At 48.2% G+C, this 22,924-nt stretch overlaps 2 long non-coding RNA genes and 1 pseudogene across 7 annotated transcripts; 1 reads left to right on the top strand and 2 right to left on the bottom strand.

The window, feature by feature from the left end:
• Nucleotides 1–10,315: 10,315 nt before the first annotated feature.
• On the bottom strand, nucleotides 10,316–14,437 carry LOC140515464 (uncharacterized). 3 transcript variants are annotated; one of them, XR_011971040.1, is made up of 5 exons: nucleotides 14,263–14,437; nucleotides 13,844–13,926; nucleotides 12,387–12,468; nucleotides 10,801–11,337; nucleotides 10,317–10,554 (listed from the first exon to the last, which is right to left on the bottom strand). It is a non-coding gene; the product is annotated as an uncharacterized lncRNA (long non-coding RNA). The 3 variants fall into 3 exon arrangements; XR_011971039.1 differs by having other exon boundaries at nucleotides 10,318–10,554; nucleotides 11,069–11,337; nucleotides 14,263–14,436; XR_011971038.1 differs by having other exon boundaries at nucleotides 10,316–11,337.
• Nucleotides 14,438–14,573: 136 nt separating this feature from the next.
• LOC140516351 (gamma-soluble NSF attachment protein pseudogene) lies at nucleotides 14,574–15,422 on the top strand (annotated as a pseudogene).
• Nucleotides 15,423–20,190: 4,768 nt separating this feature from the next.
• Nucleotides 20,191–21,199, bottom strand: LOC140515183 (uncharacterized). Of its 4 annotated transcripts, none has more exons than XR_011970872.1 (3): nucleotides 21,005–21,199; nucleotides 20,815–20,907; nucleotides 20,191–20,552 (listed from the first exon to the last, which is right to left on the bottom strand). It is a non-coding gene; the product is annotated as an uncharacterized lncRNA (long non-coding RNA). The 4 variants fall into 4 exon arrangements; XR_011970875.1 differs by having other exon boundaries at nucleotides 20,191–20,543; XR_011970873.1 differs by having other exon boundaries at nucleotides 20,191–20,540.
• Between the last annotated feature and the right edge of the window lie 1,725 nt (nucleotides 21,200–22,924).

Here is a 22,924-nt window from a genome sequence, read left to right as displayed (position 1 = left end):
CCCCCAGTCTGGCTCAGGTCTTTGGCTACCCAGCTCTGAATGCTCTACAGACTCCCTCCTTGTTGGTTCAGCCACCTCCCTGCCCATAAGGATAGCTTGCGAGAGGCCCGTCTTGCTCTCCCTGGACCCAGGAGGCCCTCTATCTCCAGCCCCACCTCCACCGTGGCTCCGACTACGGGGACCTCTGTCAGGGTTCTTCTGGAATCGATGCAGTGTTCCATTGGCATTCCTCCCCCCCACACTCTGCCCCCCACACTCCATTGGGTTCTGTTGCTGGGGTGAGCTGTGGCTCTCCCTCTCCCTCTCCCCAAGCCCTTCCCCCTTGACCCTGGTCAGTCCCAGACATGGAAGAACAAGAAACCAGGGAGGGCCTGTTGCATATGGCCCAGGCCACCCAACGCAGGTGCATCGGGCTGTTCAGATGGAAGCTGGACTACGAGAAGGCTGCGAGCGAGTATGCAAAGTCCACCTTAGCCTTCTGCAGAGCTAAGAGGCTCGACCAGGCCATGGAAGCCTTCCTCAAGGAAGCCGAGGCCCACGAAAAAAGCCGGGTGCCCCTTCCTGCGGCCATGGCCTACGAGCAAGCTGGCCTGTACCTGAGCAGGTCCGACCACCTGCAGGAGGCCACCCAGGCCATGAAGCAGGCTGTCTCCTGGTACTTGGAGTGTGGAGAGGCAGAGATGGCATCCTGTACCTTGAGACACTTCACCTACTTGCTTGAGAGCCAGATCCCGCACCAGTTGGTGTGCTTCTACCAGTGGGCATCCCAGCTATTTCAGGGGGAGGACCCCTTCTGGAAGGCCCTGGACTGGACTGAGGAAGCCTCCAGGTTGCTGCTACGGCAGAAGTGCTACGGGGATGCTGTGATCTCCCTTGGCCAGGAGAAGCACTTGTATGTGAAGGAAATGTGCTCCTGCTTGTGCCACCAGAGAGCCCTAGCGCAGTGTCTAGCCCCGCTTTGTGACCTGGATTTCCCTGCTGCCTGCAAGTGCCTGGAAGGCACTTGTCCCTATTTGCCCACTTTCAAGTTCAGCCCCCAGTATGATGGGATGGTAACTTTGCTGAGCTTCTATGAAGACCAGGACCAAGATGCAGTGTACCAGGTCTGCACCTCCCCTGTCTCTTAAGACCTGGACCAGGGCTACAGGGAGATGACCACATTGCTGAAGGTACCTGGTGGGAGAACCTGTGCTTCCTAGAACAATGACTTAATTAAAGCTAATTAGTGAAAAAATAAAAGTTCGCTTACCCCTGGGGTGTGTGTGTGTGTGTGTGTGTGTGTGTGTGTGTGTGTGTGTGTGTGTGTGTGTGTGTGTGTGTGTGTGTGTGTGTGTTTGCGTGGGTGTGCTTTCTCCCATCTTACCTGTTCTCAGCCTCTTTATTTCAAACGAGCATGGAAGCCTTTGGCTTCCTCCCCCTTTCCCAATGACTCTGCCCCATCCTTCCAGAGAAGAATCGTTCCTTCCATGGGTAAATGTTTTCCCTTGACGCATTGGTTCCAGTGGAAAACCATCAATTAGGTTGCTCTCTGCTTTCCCACCCCTCTCCCTCTCCTTTCCCAGTGATCATCAAGACCTACTTCTTACATTAATTGACATTCTGAGTGCCCAAACTCCTCAGGATGAGATTGTAGAGCACGGAAAACTTCTGAGATTTTCTTCACGCCTCCCCCATGGTTAGTATTTTAAGATTTACTGCCCAGACTCTGAAGTGTGCAAATGACTTAGCCTTTTCCCTGGAAAATGGAAATGAACTTCATTCATTCAGCTTGAGCTTGAGGCTCAGGTGGGGGATAAGGAACAGGATCAGTTGTCAATCTGTATGGGACTTGAGCAGGTCCACCCAGTCTAATCCCCTCATTTTACATAGGAGGTAGCCTTGGGGCCCAAAGAAGATAACTTACTCAGGAACCCACTGGAGACAGGCCACAGGGAACAGGCACAGGCAGGATGGGCCCTCTGGGTCTTCCAATTCCAAATTCAAGGAAGAAGTGAAACCAAGTTGGTGAGGAAATGGGAGCAGACAAGGGAGAAAGACATGTGACCAGGGAGGCATGGAACACCACTGACATGGTAATGCAAGCTTTGCCTAACCTCCCCCAGAGGGGACAGAAGTGCCTTGTGCAGAAGGAATCTAGCATCTTTCATACCCATCCCTGTCCTGCTCTTCTCTCTGTACACAGATTTTCTTGTTGAGCATTGGGAAACTTCTTTTCCCTGGAAAGCTGATTAAGGGGATCTGGTTCAAGATCCTCCTGACAGGAACGACTCGGGGAATACTGAAGGTCACCAGGATATCCTTCCACAATTTTGGAAGGATCTGTTCTGTGGTCCATAGAAGGGCCCCCACAATGACTGCCTGCTCTGTCTGGAGGGTTTTGTCTCATTTTCATAATTTCTTGCTCTATGGCATTCCTAGCTGGGAATGGGCCCTTCCACCAATGCTCCCTCTAACTCAGGAGACTTTCCCAGTAACCACCATTGCCTTGGATCATTTTCTGCAGTATTCCCTCAAAGGAGCCCCTTGGAGGACGTCCTGCTTTGTCTGCTGGCGTCTTGGATAGTTCCTGGGTTCCACCACCTGATCACTCAGGCCCATCGTTTGCGTTCACTTCAGCAGTACACTTCCTCTGTGGTCCACCTACAGGCTGTGATGCAGCATCAGTGTCCCTCCATTGACAGTCTCTCTGGGCTCATTTTCTCTTCACCAATTTGTTGGGCTTGTTTCTGACCATTCTTCTCCTTTTCACTGAGGAGGTCATTTCAGGGATTCTGGTCAAGTCTTTGGGTCCCCTGTGAACCAGGGCCTTTCCACTCTCCAGTTCATAGATCACTATAGGGGGTGGCTGCCTGCAGTTGGGTTGGGTCCCCCTGCTGTGAATGCATAATTCCCTTTTAGCCCTTTGTGTTGCAGATTCCTCTTCTCTTTTGCCTGGTTCTGGGATTCAAGCCTTTCAGGCCCCTCTGCTCCTTTCTATGCCTCCAGTGGAACTGTTCAGGGCCTCCAGAAACAGGAGCAGGGCAGGAACCAGGGGAGTCTGGAACCCACTAAGGCCAATGGTGACTTTTCCATCTCCATCCTCCCAACAGTAGTGTCCCCATGACACAGAACTTCCTGGAGATAGCTGTAGCTATCCACCTTGGGCCTCAGAGATTCCCCTAGAATCAGAATCCAGGCCATGCTCATGAACGTCACTGAGTACACCAGTGCCATCCACCCCTGTCAGGACGTCAAAAAGCCTCTGAACTCTGGGTTTGAAGGCAGCACGAGTCAGAAGAAACCCAGTCTGTCATGCTTATGCCAGCCTCAGCTCACCTAATGAAGAAGGACCTGTTTTACCATCTTGGTAGTCTTCTATTCTCTGGTACACCCCTGTATAATCAGGTCATGCTGTAAAGTGATATCATGTGGCATGGCCCCAAGTTTTCATGCAGGTTGTTTATGGTGGGGGGGAAGACACAGGAGGAGTACTCAGAGTTTTCCTTAGATTATTTCTTGTGAAATTCTTTTGAGTTCTTATCACTAGCCTGCCTCTTTAGAAATGATTCCTAACGAAATTCTGCACTCTCATTTCCAAAGAAATCCTTAATGTGAATGATCAGGGTGACAAAGATCCAGTCTCCTAGGTTTGTAGCTACACTGGCTTGGGGATGGGTCTGAATTTGGTTTTCCAGTCTTTGCCTAAGGATTGACAGGTACATGTATGTCAATAACCTGTGATATGCTCTGTGTTCACAGTCTTTGTAGAGGGACTGAGATTTTCACTCAGAAAGTCTGGAAGGAGTAGTAAAGAACCTAGATGGGGATGAGACTTTGGGGAAGATTCCTCTCCTCTCTGCCTGGACCTACATTTCAGCCCCTATTGGTGACTCTGTCCTTTCTATGTACTCTGTGCAATTGTGCTCGACATACACACTGTCTGTGGATAGATTTCTGTTTTGTTTGCCAGAGCACACCTACAGATTCCCTACTGTGAATGATTGAATCCTGGCTGGATTGGGGCTGTCCATTCCCTTCCTTGACCAGGGACACACTTTTTGGCTGCTTGAGCCTCGTACTGGCTGTGCTTTTCCTCCATTGCACTTTCTAAGTTTTGCACACTGTTGGTGGATGGTTGTAAGGGAATGTGGCCAAGAGTGTATTGTGTGTCCCCCTGCTGTGAAGGACGTTGTCACGTATGAAATTTTGTGGGAGATTCTCTTTCTCTATCCTGGTGTCCCCATTTCAGGAGCTTCTGGTCCTCTTCTTGCTTTCCCTCAAGCATTATGTATCTTTCTGTGTGTCCCCATCTGTTCCACGAGTCCCCTTCTTTCTGGGTGTCCCCATCAATCCATCTGTGTATCTCCTATCTCTCTGTGTGTCCCCATCTGCTTATCCGTGCATCCTCATCTGTTGAGTCCCCATCTGTCCGTGTCTCCTCTCTGTCCCAGTGTTCCCCTCTGTGTGTCCCCAACGTCTTGATTTTGTATCCCCATCTGCCTGTCTGTGTGTCCCTCAAGTGTCTGTCTGCTTGTTTCCATCTGTCTCTGTGTCCTCATTTGTCTCTCCGTGTGTCCCATCTAGCTCTGTGTCCCTATCTGTCCATGTCTCTCATATCTCTTCTTGTGTTCCCATTTGTCTGTGTGTCCCCATCTGTTTTTCCAAGTGTCTCCATCAGTCTGTGAATGTGTCCCCATCTGTTTGTCACTGTTTCTCCAACTTTGTTCCCCAATCAGTCTGTCCTCATCTGTCTGTGTGTCCCCATCTGCCCATCCTTGTGTCCCCATCTGTCTCTGTGTCCCCATGTGTCTGTCCGTGTTTCCTTTTCTCTTGGTGTATCCCCCACCTGTCTGTCCATGTTTCCCCACCAATCTTTGCATCCTCCTCTGTCTGTCCATGCATGCCCATCTCTCTGTCCTTGTGCCCCATCTGTCTGTTCACGTTTCCCCATCTCTCCCTGTGTCCCCATATGTCTTTGTGTCTCCTATCTGTGCTGTGTTCCACTCTGTCTGTCCCTGTGTTTCCATCGGTCCGTGTGTCCCCTCTCTGTTTGTGTATGTGTCCCCGTCTGTCTGTTTGTGTGTCCCCATCTGTCCCTTCCTAGAAGCTCTTGGTAGAGCTCTAGCTATGGTTGCTTGCACCTTGGATGGTTTCTGTATTTTCCCTCTCAGGGCACTGAGGCCCTTTGCTTGTGATCCTTTCAGCATGACCCTTAGTGTGTGTTCCCTCTCGAGGCAGGGGCACAGCACCAGTGCCCTGGGCTGACCCAGCTGAGCCTTTCTGGCCAAGTTGCTACCACTTGCATTGACCACTTACCTTTCCCAATCTTTCCCCACCTTCCAGCCCCCAAACAAAAATCTGACTCAGTTAGACACTCTCTCTCCAATAATCAGTTCCTCCTGCTCATGGCTCTCTGAGTCCTTTCCCTGGAACTCAGCTTAGATCCCAGACAAAGACGCTTTGCAGATTGTGAACCATCTTTCGGGTTTTTCTCAATGGGATCTGGTAGGTCCAAACCAAATAGAAGTTTGAAAGTTATTGGATAAACCTCCTACAGAAAAGTTTCTTTTATTCAACATCATTATATATCATCATAGGCAGTATCCTGTAGTGGGCCAAGTTCGGGACTTGGAAGTCAGAGGACCTGGGTTTGAATTGAGCCTCCCTTAGTAGCTGTATCTCACTGGGCAAGTCATGTAACCTCTGTGCCTCTGTTTCCTCCTTCGTTGAATTTCATGGACTGTGATGTCCCATCCTGACTTCACACCTGTGATCCTATGACTGTGACGTTGTTTCCATAGGAAATGTCCGGGTTTCCCTCCCCAATAAAGCACACCTTTGAATTGTGTTTTCTTTTTGTCTCTCTTTTCTTTCAGCAATTAGGATTAAAAAATTCCCCTGAAATTTAAAATCCACTTATAAAGACTGCAGAGATGAATCGAGTGATGGATGGTAACCCTGGGCCTGGCTAAAAGTTTGCCCAGCACCTGCGCTCTCCCGGGGTCCTTTGTGGTTCCCAGCAACCTCTTTGCTCTTCCAAAGGATCCCCTCCCCTCCATTTCTTTGGCACGTTCTCAGCGTCCCAGAGGGGTGTGATGTGTTAGTTACCAGGCCTGAGCCCTGTGGCTCTCCCTGGGAATGATCCCCTTCCTTCCCTCCCCCACCCTGTGTTCCCCTCTGCCTCTCCATTGGCCCTTCTCTGTGGCCCCAGTCTGGCCCAGGTCTTTGGCTACCCAGTGCTGAATGCTGTCCAGACTCCCTCCTTGTTGGTTTGGCCACCTCCTTGCCTGGATAGATTGCTTGCGAGATGTCCTTCTTGCTCTGCAAGGACCCAGAAGTCCCTATATCCCCAGCCCCACTTCCACTATGGCTCTGACTCCAGGGACCTCTGTCGGGATGCTTATGCAATCAATGGGTGGTTCCATTTGAACCCCTCCCCCCCCCACAATGCTCATCTCCTCACTCTGTTGGGTTCTGTTGCTGGGGTGAGCTGTGGCTTTCCCTCTCTCTCTCTCCAGGCAGTTCCCTGTTGGCCCAGGTCCTCCTCCCCTGCAGCTGGCAGCCGCGGGACATGGAAGAACAAGAAACCAGGGAGGCCTTGGGGCATATGGCCCAGGCCACCCGATACATGTGCTTTGGGCTGTGGAGAAGGAAGCCCAACTACGGGAAGGCTGCCAGCAAGTATAAGCAGGCCACCTTAGCCTTCCCCAGGGCCAAGAGGCTGGAGGAGGCTGCAGAAGCCTTCCTCAAGGAAGCTGAGTCCCATGAGAAAAACAGAGCGCCCCTCTGTGCGGCAATGGCCTATGAGCAAGCTGGCCTGTACCTGAGCACGTCCAACCACCTGCAGGAGATGGCCCAGGCTCTGAAACAGGCTGTCTCCTGCTACCTGCAGTGTGGAGAGGCAAACATCGCAGCCTGGATCTTGAGGAGCTTCAGTGAGCTACTGGAGAGCCAGATCCCTCACCAGGTGGTGTGCCTCTACCAGAGGGCATCCCAGGTATTTGAGGAGGAATCCTGCTTCCTGAAGGCCCTGGACTTCACTGGCTGAGCCTCCAAGGTGCTGGTGAGGCACAAGCGCTACGGGGACGCTGCTATCTCCCTCGGCCAGGAGAAGCGCTTGTATGTGAAGGCGGAGGGCTTCCCTGTGTGCCACTGGAGAGCCCTGGCGCAGTGCCTAGCCCACCTGTGTGACCTGGATTTCGCTGCTGCCTCCACCTGCCTGGAAGATTGCTGTATATATTTTCCCAATTTCACAAGCACTGCTGAGTTCATGGCGATGGTAACTTTGCTGAATTGCTACGAAGACAAGGACCAAGAAGGAGTGAACTGGGTCTGCAGGTTTCTTGTCTTCAAACACCTGGACAAGGAATACAGGAAGATGACCCCATTCCTGAAGGTACCTGGCGTCGAGAACCTGAAGACCAGTCTTTTGCCACCTTCATCCACATGCATGTCCCCTTCCAACATCGAAAAGCAAGCAGCCTCAGCAACAAAGAAGGAGGACGGGGGGAAGGAGAAGATGGTGGAGAACCCGGAGGAGGACATTAAGGAGGAGGAGGAGAAATTGGAAGAGAAGGAGAAGGAAGAGGAAGTTAGGATCTCTCTCTCCATGGAATGTACCATCTGCTAACCTCTGCTTCCCAGAACAATGATATAATTAAAGCTAATTAGTTAAAAAAATAAACGTTCTGTTATACCAGTCTTGTATCTGTGTGTGTGTGGGTGTGCTTTCTCCCATCATACCTTTTCTCACCCTTTTTTTTCAAACTTGAATGGAGGCCTTTGCATTCCTCCCCCTTCCCAATGACCCCTCTGGGCCATCCTCCCAGAGTAGATACACATTCCTTCCAAGGTGAAATATTTTCCCTTTACTGACTGGTAATTCCTGGCTCAGGGCATGGGTTCCAGGAGAAAATTATCAACGAGGTTACTCTCTGCTTTGCCAGACCACCCCCCCCAACCTTTCCCAATGATCATCAAGAACTACTTCTTATACTTATAGACTTTTTAACTGCCAAAACTCCTCAGGGTCAGATTATAGAACACCTAAAAATTCTTAGATTTTGTTCATGCCTCCCCTGTGCTTACCATTCTAAGACCTAGTGCCCAGACCTTGAAGTCTGCAAATGAATTAGCCTTTTCCCTGGAAAACTGAAATGAACTTCTTTCAATCAGTTTGAGCTTGAGGCTAAGGTGTAGGATAAGGAACAGGATCAGTTGTCAACCTGGATGGGACTTGAATAGGTCCACCCAGTCTAATCCCCTCATTTTACATAAGAGGTAGTTCTGGGCCCCAAAGAAGTTAACTTGCTCAGGAACACACTGGGGACAGGTCACAGGGAACGGGGACAGGCCACAGGGAACGGGGACAGGCCACAGGGAACAGGGACAGGCATGATGGGTCCTCTGGGTCTTTCAATTCCAAATACAATCAAGAAGTGAAATCAAGTTGGAGAGGAGTAAGACTAGAGATGCCTTTCCAATCCCAAAGGCAGACCTATTCCTTTGTCTGCGGGAAAATCATCTGTGGCTTTAGTCAGGATGCAGAAGCTTCCTTCAGTCAGGTAAATCACTAAGCAGGAAGAAAAAGCTCACTTTCCATGAGACCTCTTCTGAATCTCCAGTTCCCTCAGCACTCAGTCCTAGATAGACAGGTGGAGTGCCCAATTTGGAGGAGGCAGAAGAGACTGCTGCAGAAACCCAGACTACCTTTCCAATACATCTTGGCTGTCTTGGTCCAAAACATCATGGATTCACCTGGATTAAACCAGTGCAAGGAGCTTCTCAATTCAAATCATCTCCCATCCCTATCTTTACACCAACTGTACCCCACCAGGCCCCAAAGTGCTTTCCTGTTCCTCCTTTACTTCTCAGCATTCCTGGGTTCTCTCAGGAACAATTCAAGCATCTCATTCTGTAAGGGGCCCTGGCCAGTTTCCTGGCCACTAGAACCTCCCCTTCCAAAGCCACCTCCCAACTACCTTGTATGTCTCTTGCATGTACCTCTACGTGGACATATTGGCTTTAGGCAGCAGACACAGTAGATAGAGAGCCAGCCCTGGGATCAAGAAGATTTGAGTTCAGGTTCTGTCTCAGATAATTCATAGCTCTGTGACCCTAGTCAGATCATTTTTAAAAAACTTCCTCAAGTTCACCATCTGCAAATTGGAGATAATGAATGCACCTCCCAGGGTTGTTGTGAGGACCAGCTGAGGTGGTAGAATAAGTGCCTGCTGTCTTCCCCTTATACAACAGGCAGCAAGGTGGCATGGGGGGAATGGAGACCCTTGTATGTGGAGGTAGAGAGCATCTCCATGTGCCACCAGAGAGCCCTAGCACAATGTCTAGCCCATCTGTGTGACCTGGATTTCTCTGCTGCCTACAACTGCCTGGGAGACAGCTGTATCTACTTTCCCAGTTTCCAAAGCAGGAGCCAATATGTGGCGATGGTAACTTTGCTGAATTTCTATGAAGTTCAGAACCAAGACGGAGTGGATGAGGTCTGCGGTTCTTCTGTCTTCAAACATCTTGACAAGGAGTATGAGAAGATGACCGTGATGCTGAAGGTACCTGACCTCAAGAACATGAGGACCAGGGTTTTGCCACCTCCATCTACATGCATGCCCATGTCTGACAGCCACAAGAAAACAGCCCCAATAACAAAGAAGGTGGAGGGCGAGGAGAAGAAGATGGAGAAGGTGGAGGAGGACACTAAGGAGGGGGAGCAGAAATTGCAGGAAAAGGAGGAGGAAGAGGAACGTGTTCTCTCTCTACATGGAATGTACCATCTGTTAACCTATCCTTCCTAGAACAATGATATAATTAAAGCTAATCAAATACGAAAAAAGTTCTGTTATACCTGTCTTTGGGGGGTGTGTGTGTGTGTGGGGGGGGGAATCTGGCCAAGTACTCGGGTGCTTCTTGAGTCACAGGTTGTCTCCTCTACAGTCTTTGTTCAAGGATCACTTTACTGGGTTGGTGTTGGAACCTCAGGTTGGGAACCCCTGCTGTGAAGCATGAATTTCCTCAGCCTTTTGTGTGGCAGATTCCTCTTCTCTTCCCCTAGGTCTGGATTTCATTCCATTCTGGCTGCTTTGATGCATTCCATGTCTACACTGGAACTGTCTGGAGCCAACACACAGTCTACAGAGATTTGTGGTGCGCCTGCTGCAGCTCATCTTGACTCCCATCCCCACTGTGAGGGACTGGATTTCACAGAGCTTGTTTGGTGGTGGTGGGGAGACGCAGGTGTAGTACTCAGAGTTTTCCTTAGTTTATTTACTGTGAAATTCTTTCGAGTTCTTATCACTAGTCTTACCTCTTTAGAAATGATTCCTAATGAAATTCAGCACTCTCAGTTGCACAGAAATGTTTAATTTTAATGATCAGGGTGACAAATATCCAGTCTCCTGGGCATGAGAAGTTGTTACTGCACCAGCTTGGGGATGGATCTGACCTTGGCTGCCCAAACTTTGCCCAAGTGTTGATGGGTACATATATGTGAATAACCTGTGATGCGCTCCGTGTTCAGAAGTCTGAGTGTGAAACGTAACTGGATATGTCCTCAGATGTTGCCTGAGACACAGAGAATCAAGGATGACAGAAATAGAAAGCAAGTGACAGTCAGGCTATGAAGAACTCTTACCCTGGGCAAGTTAACCTTTGTGCTGTATGGACTAACTCTAACTTTAGATTCATCGCCTTTTGTTCCAAGGTATACTTAGCAGGGAACTGGCCATTCCACAGATGCCCCCTCTAACCCAGGTGACTTTTCTGAGTAACCACCATGTGCCCAGATCAATTTCTCTGGGGTTCCCTCACCAGAGCCCCTTGGAGGACATCCTGTTGTGGCTGCTGGCACCTTGGATGTTTCCTGTGTCCCCCTTACTAGGCAATCAGGCTCACTACTTATGTATAGTTGAGCAGAACGCTTCCGTGGTGGTTCACCTATAGGCCCTGACATAGGATCAGTGGCCCTGCATCCAAAGACTCTCTGGACGTATTTTTTTAACCACTTTGTTCCTGGGTTGGGTTTGCTTTTGAACATTCTTCTCTGTTTAGCTGAGGAGGTTATTTGGGGGATTCTGACCTAGTAGTCACGTCCCTCTTAGACCAGGGGCTGTCTGTTGGCCAGTCATTGTGCATGGATCACTACAGCAGGTTGCTGCTGGGCCCTAGGGTAGGACCCCCTGCTGTGAAACATCACTTCCCTCTTATCGTTTTGTGTTGAAGATTCCTCTTCTGTTTGCCTGGGTCTGGATTTCAGGTCATTCAGGCCCCTCTGCTGCTTTCCATGTATACACTTGATCTGGCTGACTGGCCATGTGTGGATAGATTTCTGGGGTGCCTCCCTAGAACCTGCAGCACAGGATAGAAATGCTTAGCTTTGCTTTTGTGGCCTCTGTAGCCTGCCTTTATACTATCTTTCCAGCCTAAAGCCCCACTCGTCTCCTTCAGGGATTATGTGCTTCTGCCTTACTGCGCAGTTCTTTGTTCTTCCTGCCATCCTGTGCCTGCCCTTGGTTTTTGACCAATATTCCCTGAAAGCTTCCTTCTTCCTTCAAGCCTTGACTTGACCCAGCCAAGCCTTTCTGGCCCAGGCGCTACCATTTGTGTGATTCCTTTCCCAATCTTTTCCCCAACTTCCAGCCCAGACACAGAAATCTGTCTCAGGTAGACATCCCTCTCCCATAATCAGCTCCTCTTGCTCATGGCTCTCTGAGTCCTTTGCCTGGAATTCAGATTAAATCCCATCCAAAGAAGCTTGGGAGATTCTGAACCATCTTTCAGGTTTTTCTCAATGGGATCTGGTAGGCCTTAGCAAAACAACAAAGTTTAAAAGTTGTTGGATATACCTCCTACAGGAAAGTTTGCTTTATTAAAAATCATTATATATCATCACAGTGCAGTGGACAAAATTCTGGACTTGTGGAACCAGGGGACCTGGGTGTGAATTGGGCCTCCCTTAGTAGCTGTGTCACCCTGGGCAAGTCATTTAACCTCTGTGCCTGCATTTTCTCCTGTGAGGAGTTTAATGGCCTGTGCTGTCCCTTCCCAGCTCCACACCTGTGATCCTAGGACTGTGATGCTGTTTCCACAGGGCATTTGGGGGCTTCCCTCCCCCAAGCACACCCTTGAGTCATTTTTTTCCTCTCTCTTTTTTAAAACAATTAATGTTTAAAAATTTCCCTGCCATTTAAAAGCCATTTATGAAGGCTGGCAGAGCTGAGCCAGTGGTGATAGAGGGTAGTGCCTGGCCAGGCTAACAGCTTGGCCAGCAGACTCCCTCCCGCATGACCTTTTGTGGTCCCTGGTGACCTCTTTGCTGTTGCAAAGGACCGCGGTCCTGGTTCACTGGCATGCCCTCACCACCCCATAGGGGTGTGATGTGTTATTCATACACTTACTGAACATTTGTGCCCCTCTGGTATACCATAGAGTATGCACATCTGAAGCTGTCCATTGCAAGAGAATCATCTAAGCGGGACCCTTGTAACAAAAAAGGACAGAGAACAATTAAATATGAAAGCAGATTCTTCTCTAGTTATGTAGAATCTTAAGGCAACTTGGATACACATCTCTCAGCAGAAGTGCTGTTTAGGGAACTTCATTTAAAGTATAGTCAAAATGCTGATCCTGATTAGCCCTTAAGTGTACATTTCATTGTACAGAAAGCTACATTGTAACATTTTCTCAACATTCACAGAGCAGCTGTCAATTACCTTGCAGTCTTTGTGCAGACTGAAGAAGTGGTGTATTATTTGCAGAAAGCGCTCTTGCCCAAGGCTTTTGAGCTTTACTATAGCGATTCTAACATGCCCAGTGATTGGTAATTAGAAATGTTACTTTCACTGAAAGGGTCCTGAGATTTCAATTACTTTTAACCAACATGGGCACATTAAACTTTCTTTTGGGTTTATCAGCTGTTTCTCTTGTGCACAGGTAATAAGTGAATTAAAAATGATTTCTGAGCCACTAGTTTCCAAAGAGTTTTGGTAGTCCTATAAGAATAGGTGAGCATTCCGCTTTTCAGAAGCTCAGAGAGGAGACATTTTGGAGGAAAACTGCCTCCAAATTGGACCAGGATTGTACCTGGTAACCAAACATCTGTATGAATTGAAATGGATATTGGGTAATGTAGAAATTTACAGAGAAAAGATAAAGAACTGTTCCAACTATGCAGTAAGCCCGTTGGGCTTCTCTTTCTACAGCCTTTCTTCTAGAGAAATCCTATGTGGCTAATTCTCAGACTGTTGGGTGGTACATTCCTCTAGGAGCAATTCAAAGATGACCTAGAACTTAGCCATGTATTTGATTGCCTGGTCCAGTATTCACTTAGGTCAGTTTGTTTCCCTTGTGTACAGTTTTAAAAAACTGAAAGGTGTTCAAGTAACATGAGCGCAGACTGATATTTCAAGGGAAATACTGAATTTCAGTTCTGTTACTTCTGTAACTGCGTGCCTCAGACATGGTTGTGGAGGCCATATTGCCCCCCTAATCTGTTCAGACACTGTTCCTTGGCAAGAATAATGTGCAGTACACAGGCACAAGGAGTGTAAGTTGAGTTCCCATGATATTCACGTCTGCTCTTTCTGCCTTGTTCCTCAATCTGGTTAAGTGCCAACTTCGGTACTAGTCAATGGGAAAGGTGGTGTTCAGTTGTGGGAAAGCATCATAGCCAATTGGATAATTTATTATCGAGAAAATTACAATAAATCTCTAGCTTTTATACTTAAAAAAACAAATCATTCTATATCATGAGAGGGAGTATAGTGTAGTGTATAAAATTCTGGATTTGGGGAGTCAGGGGACCTGCGTTTGAATTGAGCCTCCCTTGGTAGCTGTGTCACCCTGGGCAAGTCACCTCTCTAAACTCTGTGCTGCAGTTTCCTCCTCTGTTGAGTTTAAGGGCCTGTGATGTCCCTTCCCAGCTCCACATTTGTGGTCCTGTGGAAACAACATCACGGTCATAGGATCAGACCCTTGAGTCATGACTTTCCCCCCCCTCTCTTTTCTTTCAGCGATTAGTATGAAAATAAATTCTCCCAAAATTTAAAAGGCTTTTATAAACACTGACAGAGCTGAATCACTGGTGATAGAGGGTAAGCCCTGGCCAGGTGAACAGCTTGGCCAGCAGCAGCTGCTCTCCCGGTTACAAGGTCTGATCCCTGTGACTCCCCTGGGACAGACCCCCTTCCCCTCCCCCCACCCTGTGTTCCCCTCTACCTCTCCATTGGCCCTTTTCTGTCCTCCCCAGTCTGGCCCTGGTCTTTAGCTACCCACCTCTGAATGCTCTACGCACTCCCTCCTTGTTAGTTCCGCCACCTCCTTGCCCACATGGATCACTTGTGAGAGCTCCTTCTTCCTCTGCACAGGTCCAGGAGGCCCTCTGTCCCCGGGCCTAGCTTGCCCTGTGGCTCTGACTAGGGGGCCCTCTGTCAGAATTCTTCTGGAATCAATGGGATGTTCCATTGGCACCCCTCCCCCACAATGCTCCACTGCACACTCTGTTCGGTTCTGTGACTGGGGTGAGCTGTGGCTCTCCCTCTCTCTCTCTCCTCATCGTTCCCCTTTGCGCCTGCTCAGCCCCGGACATGGCAGGACAACAAAGCAGGGAGGGCCTGCGGCATATGGCCAAGGCCATCCAACACACACACGTCGGGCTGTTGAGATGGAAGCCAGACTATGGCAAGGCTGCTAGCGAATATGCACAGGCTGCCTTAGCCTTCTGCAGAGCTAAGAGGGTGGAGAAGGCCACAGAAGCCTTCCTCAAGGAAGCCGAGTCCCACGAGAAAAACCAAGTGCCCCTCCGTGCCGCCATGGCCTACGAGCAAGCCGGCCTGTACCTGAGCACGTCCGACCACGTGGAGGATGCCGCTGAAGCCGTGAAGCAGGCTATCTCCTGGTACCTGGAGTGTGGAGAGGTAGACATCGCAGCCTGGACCTTAAGGCGCTTCAGCCACCTGCTGGAGAGCCACATCCCGCACCACGTGGTGTATCTCTACCAGCAGGCATCCCAGCTCCTTGAAGGGGATGACCGTTTCCTGCTGGCCCTGGACTTCACTGGCCGAGCCTCCAAGGTGCTGGTGAGGCACAAGAACTACAGGGACGCTGCGATGTCCCTAGGCCAGGAGAAACACTTGTGTATGAAGGTAGCGCGCTTCTCTTTGGGCCGCCAGAGAGCCCTGTTGGAGTGTCTAGCCCATCTGTGTGACCTGGATTTCCCTGCAGCCTCCAAGTGCCTGAAGGAAACTTGTGTCTGTTTTCCAACTTTCCCATTCAGCGGCGAGTATGGTTTGTTGGTAACTTTGATGACTTGCTATCAAGACCGGGACCAAGATGCAGTGGACCTGATCTGCGGCTGTCCTCTCTTCCGTCACCTCGACAACGAGTACAAGAAGATGATGAAAATGCTGAAGGTACCTGACGTCGAGGACTTGTGATTCCTTCAACAATGAACTGATTAAAGCTAGTTAGTTAAAAAAATAAAAGCTAGTTAGTTAAAAAAAATAAAAGTTCTACTATACCTGCCATGTGTGTTAGCGTGCTTTCTCCCATCATGCCTATTCTCAACCTCTTTCCTTGAAACGTGCATGGAAGCCTTTGGCTTCCTCTGCTTTCCCACTGTCCATCCTGTCCCGTCCTTCCAGAGTAGATGCGTTCCTTCCATGATTAAATATTTTCCCTTGACGGATTGGTAATTCCCTGCTCAAAGTGATGGGTTCCAGTGGAAAGCCATCAATTAGGTTACTCTCTGCTTTCCCACCCCCATTCCCCTCTTTGTCCCCTTTCCCCATGATCCTCAGGACCTACTTCCTACATTCGTAGACATTTGGCTGCCCAGACCCCTCAGGATGAGATTTTAGAACACCGAAAACTGCTGAGACTTTCTTCCTGCCTCTCCCACGCTTACCCTTCTAAGACATTCTGCCAGAACTTGAAGTCTACACATGACTTAGCCTTTTCCCTGGAAAATGGAACTGGACTTCATTCAGTCAGCTTGCGCTTGAGGCTCAGGTGTGGGGTAAGGAACAGGATCAGTTGTCAATCTGTGTGGGACTTGAGCAGGTCCACCCAGTCTGCTCCCCCCATTTTACATAGGAGGTAGCCCTGGGGCCCAAGGAAGTTAGTTTGCTCAGGAACCCACTGGGGAAAGGCCACAGGGAACAGGGACAGGCAGGATGGGCCCTCTGGGTCTTCTGATTCCAAATACAATGAAGAAGTGAAACCAAGGTGGTGAGGAAATGGGAGCAGACATGAGAGAAAGACATGAGACCAGGGAGGCATGGAACACCACTGACATGGTGATGTAAGCTTTGCCTAACCTCGCCCAGAGGGGACAGAAGTGCCTTGTGCAGGAAGAATCTAGCATCTTTCAGACCCAGCCCTGTCCTGCTCTTCTCTCTGTACACGTGGACTTTCTTGTTGAGTGTTCTGACACTTCTTCTCACTGGGATTAAGGGGATTCTGGTTTGAGATGCTATTGTCAGTAAGAACTGGGGGAATATTAAAGGTCACCAGGACATCATTCCATAGATGTGACAGGATATGTTCCGTGGTCCATGGCAGGGCCCCCTGCTGTGATGACTCGCTCTAAGTTGAGGGCTTTGTTTCATTTTCATAATCTGGCTCTCTATGGCGTGCCTAGCTGCGAATGGGCCCTTCCACCAATACTCCCTCTACCTCAAGAGATTATCCCAGTCACCACAATGTGCTTGGATCAATTTCCGTGGTGTTCCCTCCTAAGAGGCCCTTGGAGGGCCTCCTGCTGTGCCTCCTGCTGTGCCTGCTGGCACATTGGACAATTTACTGGACACTCAGGCCCAGTACTTATGTTCAGCTGAGCAGAACACTTCCTCTGCGTTCCGCCTATAGGCTGTGACATAACATCAGTGTTCCTCCAACGAAGGTCTGTCTGGGCTCACTTTTTAGACCAATTTGTTCCTGGATTGGATTTGTATTTTTTTACCATTCTTCTCTTTTTCCCTGGGAAGTTCATGTGGGAGATTTTGACCAAGTACTCGGGTCCTTCTTGTACGGTCTACTCTCCAGTTATTGTTCACAGATCACTACAGTGGGGTGGTCCTGGAACCTAGGTTAGGAACCCCTGCTATGAATCCTTAATTTCTTCTGACCTTTTGTCCTGCAGATTCCTCTTCTGTTTCCTGGATCTGGATTTCAGGCCATTCTGGACCCTACACTCCTTGCAGTGTCTACACTGGAACTGTGCAGGGACAACAAGCAGTCTGAGGAAAGATTTCTGGGGTATCTCCTAGAGTTCACCCTTAGCCCCACTGTGAGAGATATCATTCTGTGTGGATTTGGACAACCTGTTCCCTTTTCTTGACCCTGGACATACTTCAGGGAAATTTTAGCCTACCTCCACCTATGGTTTTCATTATTGTGTTTTATGTGTTCTACAAATTCTTGGCAGGTGCAACTTTAGGATTCTGGCCCATATCACACCGTAGGCCCCCCTGAGGTGAAGGCCTGACCCAGGCATTGGACTTTCTATAAGATTATCTTCCTCTATACCAGGGTCTCCATTTCAGGAGCTATGAGGTGCCTTGCTGCTTTTCCTCTAGACTGATGGATTGCCTTTGGACCATGTGTATTCATTTTAAATTCTTCTTGGTTCATTCTGCTGTCCAAGGAGCTGGTTCACTGAATGCTTCTGCTTGGGCTTTCCTGTTGCTCTCTTTGACTCATTTTCGCTAGGCAGCTGATTAATGGGATTCTGGTTGAGATCCTATTGTTTGTCAGGACTGAAGGAATATTGAAGGTCACAAGAACAACTTTTTGCAGATATGAGGGAATCTGTTCAGTACTCTGTGCTGTGATGCCATGGTGACAGCCAGATCGAAGTTGAGGGATTTTTTTCATATTCATTCTCTTTTGCTCTATCACAAAATTTGCTGGCTTTTGGCCCATCCACAGATGTTCCCTGCAGCCTAGAAGGTTTTCTCAGAAACCACCATGTGCCCAGATTACTTTCTGTGGGGTTCTCTCCACAAAGCCCTTTGGAGGGCCTCCTGCTGAGACACCTGGTACCCTGCAAGGTTCCTGGGTCCCCCATAAGGGGCACTGAGGATCGTTGCTTCCATTCACTTGAGAAGAACACTTCCTCTGTATTCCACCTGTAGCCGAAGACATACCATCAGTGTCCCTCCGTCTATATCTCTGGGCTCCTTTTGTGTTAACCCATTTGTTCCTGGGTTGGGTTCCTTTTCGCTGAGGAGTTCATTTGTTGAATTCTGGCCAAGTACTGGGGTCCCTCTTGAAGCAGGGGCTTTCTTATGTGCAGTCAGCGCTCCTGGATCACTACAGTGCTTTGCTAGTAGAACTTGGGTTGAGAGCCCTTGCTGTGATGCTGAATTTCCTCTTAGCCTTTTGTGCTGCAAGTTCCTCTTCTCTTTTGCCTGAGTCTGGATTTCAGGCCATTCAGGCCCCTCTCCTGCTTTCCATGTCTACAGTGGAACTGTCCAGACCCTCCAGAAAAAGGAGCAGGGCAGGCTGCAGGTGAGTCTGGAACCCACCAAGGCCAATGGTGACTTGTCCATCTCCATCCTGCCTAGCAGTAGTGTCCCCAGGACACAGAACTTCCTGGAGATGGCTGTAGCTATCCACCCTGGGCAGAGACTCCCCCAGTATCAGAATCCAGGCCATGCTCCTGAGCTTCACTGAGTAGACCAGTGTCATTCACCCCTAGGGGATGTAAGAAAGCCTCTAAAGGCTGGGTTTGAAGGCAGCACGAGGAAGAAGAAAGCCAATCTGTCATGCTTATGCCAGCCCCAGCTCAGCAAATGAAGAAGAACCTGTTTTACCATCTTGATAGTCTTCTACATCTCTGGTACATCCCTCTATAGTCAGACCATGTTATAAAATTACATCACATGACATGGCCCCAAGATTTCACAGAGCTTGTTTGGGGGGAGAGAAAGAGAATAGTACTCAAGAGTTTTCCTTAGATTATTTGTTGTGAAATCCTTTTGAGTTGTTCTCTCTAGTCTGACCTCTTGAGAAATGTTAGCTAAGGAAATTCAGCACTCTCAGTACCACAGAAATGCTTAATTTTAATAATCAGTGTGACAAAGATCTCATCTCCTCAGCATGAGAAATTGTAGCTGCACTGGCTTGGGGATGGGTCTGACCTTGGCTGCCAAACTTTGCCCACTTTTTCATGGTGCATATGTGCCAGTATTCCCTGTGATACTCTCCATGTTCAGAAGTTGGAGTGTGCAAATTAGCTTGGTAAATCCTAGAATGTTGTCTGGGACACAGAGAATCAGAGATGACCGAAATAGCATGGAGGCATCAGAGGTAGGATAGGAAGAACCCTTACCCTTGGCAAGGTAACCTTTGTGCTGTAGGGACTCATTAAAACTCACAGATAGGGGATGGCATGTGCAGTTATGAAGGGAACTTTTGTGCTGGGAGCACAGTATATCAACATTAGTATATCCCAGATTCTTCTATTACCATACCTGAGTTTTCTGAATTATGCACTTCTTCCAAGCCAGTCCTTTAATGAACCTACATTCCTTCCCTGTATCCAATATTGATTTGTGGTGGACAAACCAACTGGTGGCCAGCCTGCTGTCCTTAGTTTGGCTGGTCTGTAAGGAACAGGCACCTGACACATACCTCCTGGCACCACGTGGACCTTCCACTACGTGCTGCCACACCCTCCAGCGCTTGAGAATCTTGTAGAACAGGGCATTCTTTATTTCCTTGAAATTCTTTATTTCTGTCAACTGATTTTTGCTGTGGAAAAAGTTGGGGGCATAATCCGTCGTTCGTTGCCCTTGATCCACAAAGTAATGTGGCTTCTCATCAATATTTTTCCTAAAGTGTTGTGATTTCTGGTAAATCTTGACTGAGTTTTAAACCATCTTGTTGCTTAGAATGACATGTCTCTTATCCCTCCCTTTTGTGACATGAGGTCTGATTTTTATTAATTATCTTTGGGTATTGACAGTTACAAATAGACCATTTTCCCTGCAGAGATAATTTTGTCCCTTTGTCTACGTTATGCCTCGATTTCTAGTCCCAATGAAGTGAAGCCCAATGGGCATTATCAGTGTTTTATTCTGAATTTTACTGTGAATGAGTCTAGAGTTACTCTTATATACAATGCCAGTTAATTCAGAGTTTTAGATAGTTCAGTTGCACCGACAAATGAAGATTATTAAAGACACGAGAAATCTCGAATTGTTCGTAATCAATCACTTTATTTAGTGACCAACACAGAGGAAAGCCAGGAAAAGACAGAAGACTGAGTGCACGATGCAGAAGATGCAGAGCGCATCTAGGATGATCAGCGTCACGTCACAGAGGTGTCCTTAACTGGCTGGAAAGAGGCTGCAGGATGTTATTCCTCACTGGCGCCATGCTGTCTTGCGTGCTGTAATCCAGAGCACACCTGCAGCCCCAGGACAGTGACATTGTCTGACAGGAACCTGACACTGAGGAAGATCTTGTCTTACAAGGATCTTGGTTAGAGAGACTTGGTAGTGCTACTGCTGCTGCTGCTGCTGCTGCTGCTGCTGCTGCTGCTGCTGCTGCTGCTGCTGCTGCAAAATGAATAGATTAAAAAATACCTCCTGACCCCTGGAAATGTGAGGCTCTCCAAAGCTGGAGGTTACTATACGTTCCTCCATCAAAAACACCATGTTACAAGTTCAATTCATGACGAGTAAGAAACTACATTAAGTTGGAACTTGCTTACTCCGTACGTGTCTACTTTTATCGTCATTTTGAACGTGTAGGATACGTCCGCATGACCTTAAGATCTTAACGTTTGGGGGTGAGGATCAATGAGCCAAGGGTGCTTACCTGACTGGAGAATGTCATGCTTCTAAGAGTCTGGAAGCCAAGTCTTGTTTTTGAAAATCTTTGTAGAGGTGCCAAGATTTTCCCTCAGAATATCTGGAATGAGCAGTAAACAACCTTGAGTTCCAACTTGAAAACCTTTGTAGAGGGACTGAGATTTTTACTCAACAGTCTAGAAAGAGCAGTAAACTACCTTGAGTTCCAACGTGAAAATCTTTGTAGAGGGACTGAGATTTTATTTTAACTCAGAATATCTAGAATGACCAGTACAAAACCTTGAGCCTCTACTTTCAGTTAGGTCAGGACTCTTGGGTTATCACTCACTTTCCCAGGGGAGGGAAGTTGATACCCTCCCTCTTAGACTTGTTGGCCCAGATTTAGGCTTTCCACGGAGCTCTGGCCCTCTATTTATACCCACAGTAGGGGTGACACTCCCATTGACCCAACAATGCTTGACATCTCAACAACTGCTCACAGTAGAGGCATTTTTACCAAATATGGTTGTACTGTCCTACTTGGCATAAAAAGGCTAAATTGCCTTTTTTAACCAAAATTAGTCCTATGGGTTTTGAAACCCAACAGTGGTGACACTGACTTTTTTTCACCATAAATGGTAATACCAACTTTAAAATCTGACATGCCTTTAACTTTCTTCATGCGTGACACTCTGCAATGGGGTATACTCTTGTCAGTCAATCAATCAAGCTGTACTTTTGATTGCTTAGTGTTTGGAAGTACATATTTGCAAGTGAGGGAGCTGTGCTGCCTCCAGCTTTTGCTCTGCTAGGATAAGGTAATAAGCTGATTTTCTATTGGGAAGGTGATGGCACAAACGCGACTTTTAGAACCAGATGAGTTTTAAGGTGCCTTCTCACTCCAAATCTACGACAATTGTGCCGGTAGTCAGCACGGGTAAGTGGGAAAGTCACGTACACATTTGAAAGGAGAGCATGGAAGACGTGGACTGTGCTGTTCCTATGGAAATTACGAGCTCAGAAGAACAACAGCTGTGGCTTCCCCACCTTTGGAAGGTGAATGAAAATTGTAAAACCTGAAGGGACAGAAACCAAGGCATGATTATGTTACATTCAAATTTACCCCTGCTGACAAAAGGATAGTAATAGTAAGGCAATTCAAAACAAGACTTAGACAGATCACCTTTGTTCATGGATGACTACAATGAGTTGCTGTTGGACCCTGGGCTTTGACTCCCTGCTGTGAATCATTACTTTCCTCTTACCTTTTGTGTTGCAGGTTCCTCTGCTGTTTGTCTGGTCTGGATTTCAGGTCATTCAGACCCCTCTGCTGCTTTCCATATCTGCACTGGAACTGTCCATGGCTAAAAGGCAGTCTGTGTATAGAGTTCTGGGGTGTCTCCTAGAGCTCACCCTCACACCCACTGTGAGTGATATAATTCTGTGTGGATTTTGGCTGTCTGTTCCCTTTTCTTGACCAGGGGCATACTTTGGGGAAATTCTGGCCTCCTTCAAGCTGTCATTTTCCATCATTCTGTTTTATCAGGTGTACAAACTCTTGGTGTGTCCAGGTTATGGATTCTGGCCCAGATTCCAGCGTTGGCCCATCTCTTGTCAAAGCCTGGCCTATGGATGGTATTTTCTGTAATATTTCCTTCCTCTATATCTGGGTCTTCATTTGAGGAGCTTCTGGTCCACTTCCTGCTTTCCCCTCTAGACTGAAGGATTTTCTTCTGATCACGTTTAGTTATGGTGGACCCTTGTGGGGTCATTTTACACTCCAAATGGCTGGTTCACTGACTCTTCTGCATGAGCTTTTTGCTGTTCTCTTTGACTCGTTTTTGCTGGGCAACTGATTAAGTAGATTCTGGGTGAAATCCTATTGTGAGTAATGATGCAGGGAATACTGACGGTCACAAGAACATCTTTTGACAGATATGAAGGGAAATCATCTGTACTGAGTGATGTAGTCCCATGGTGACAGTGAGCTCAAAGTTGAGGGCTTTGTTTCAGATTCAACCTTTTTTGCCCTATCACATATTTTGTAGGGAATTGTCCCTTCCACAGAAGCTCCCTCTCACCCAGGAGACTTTTCCCAGTAACTGCAAGGTCCCCATATCAATGTCTGTGGGGTTCCC

Source organism: Notamacropus eugenii, chromosome X, assembly GCF_028372415.1.
Source record: "Notamacropus eugenii isolate mMacEug1 chromosome X, mMacEug1.pri_v2, whole genome shotgun sequence".
Lineage (NCBI taxonomy): Eukaryota > Metazoa > Chordata > Mammalia > Diprotodontia > Macropodidae > Notamacropus > Notamacropus eugenii.
Note: the sequence above shows the minus strand (reverse complement) of the source record. Positions and strands in the feature narration are given on the sequence as shown.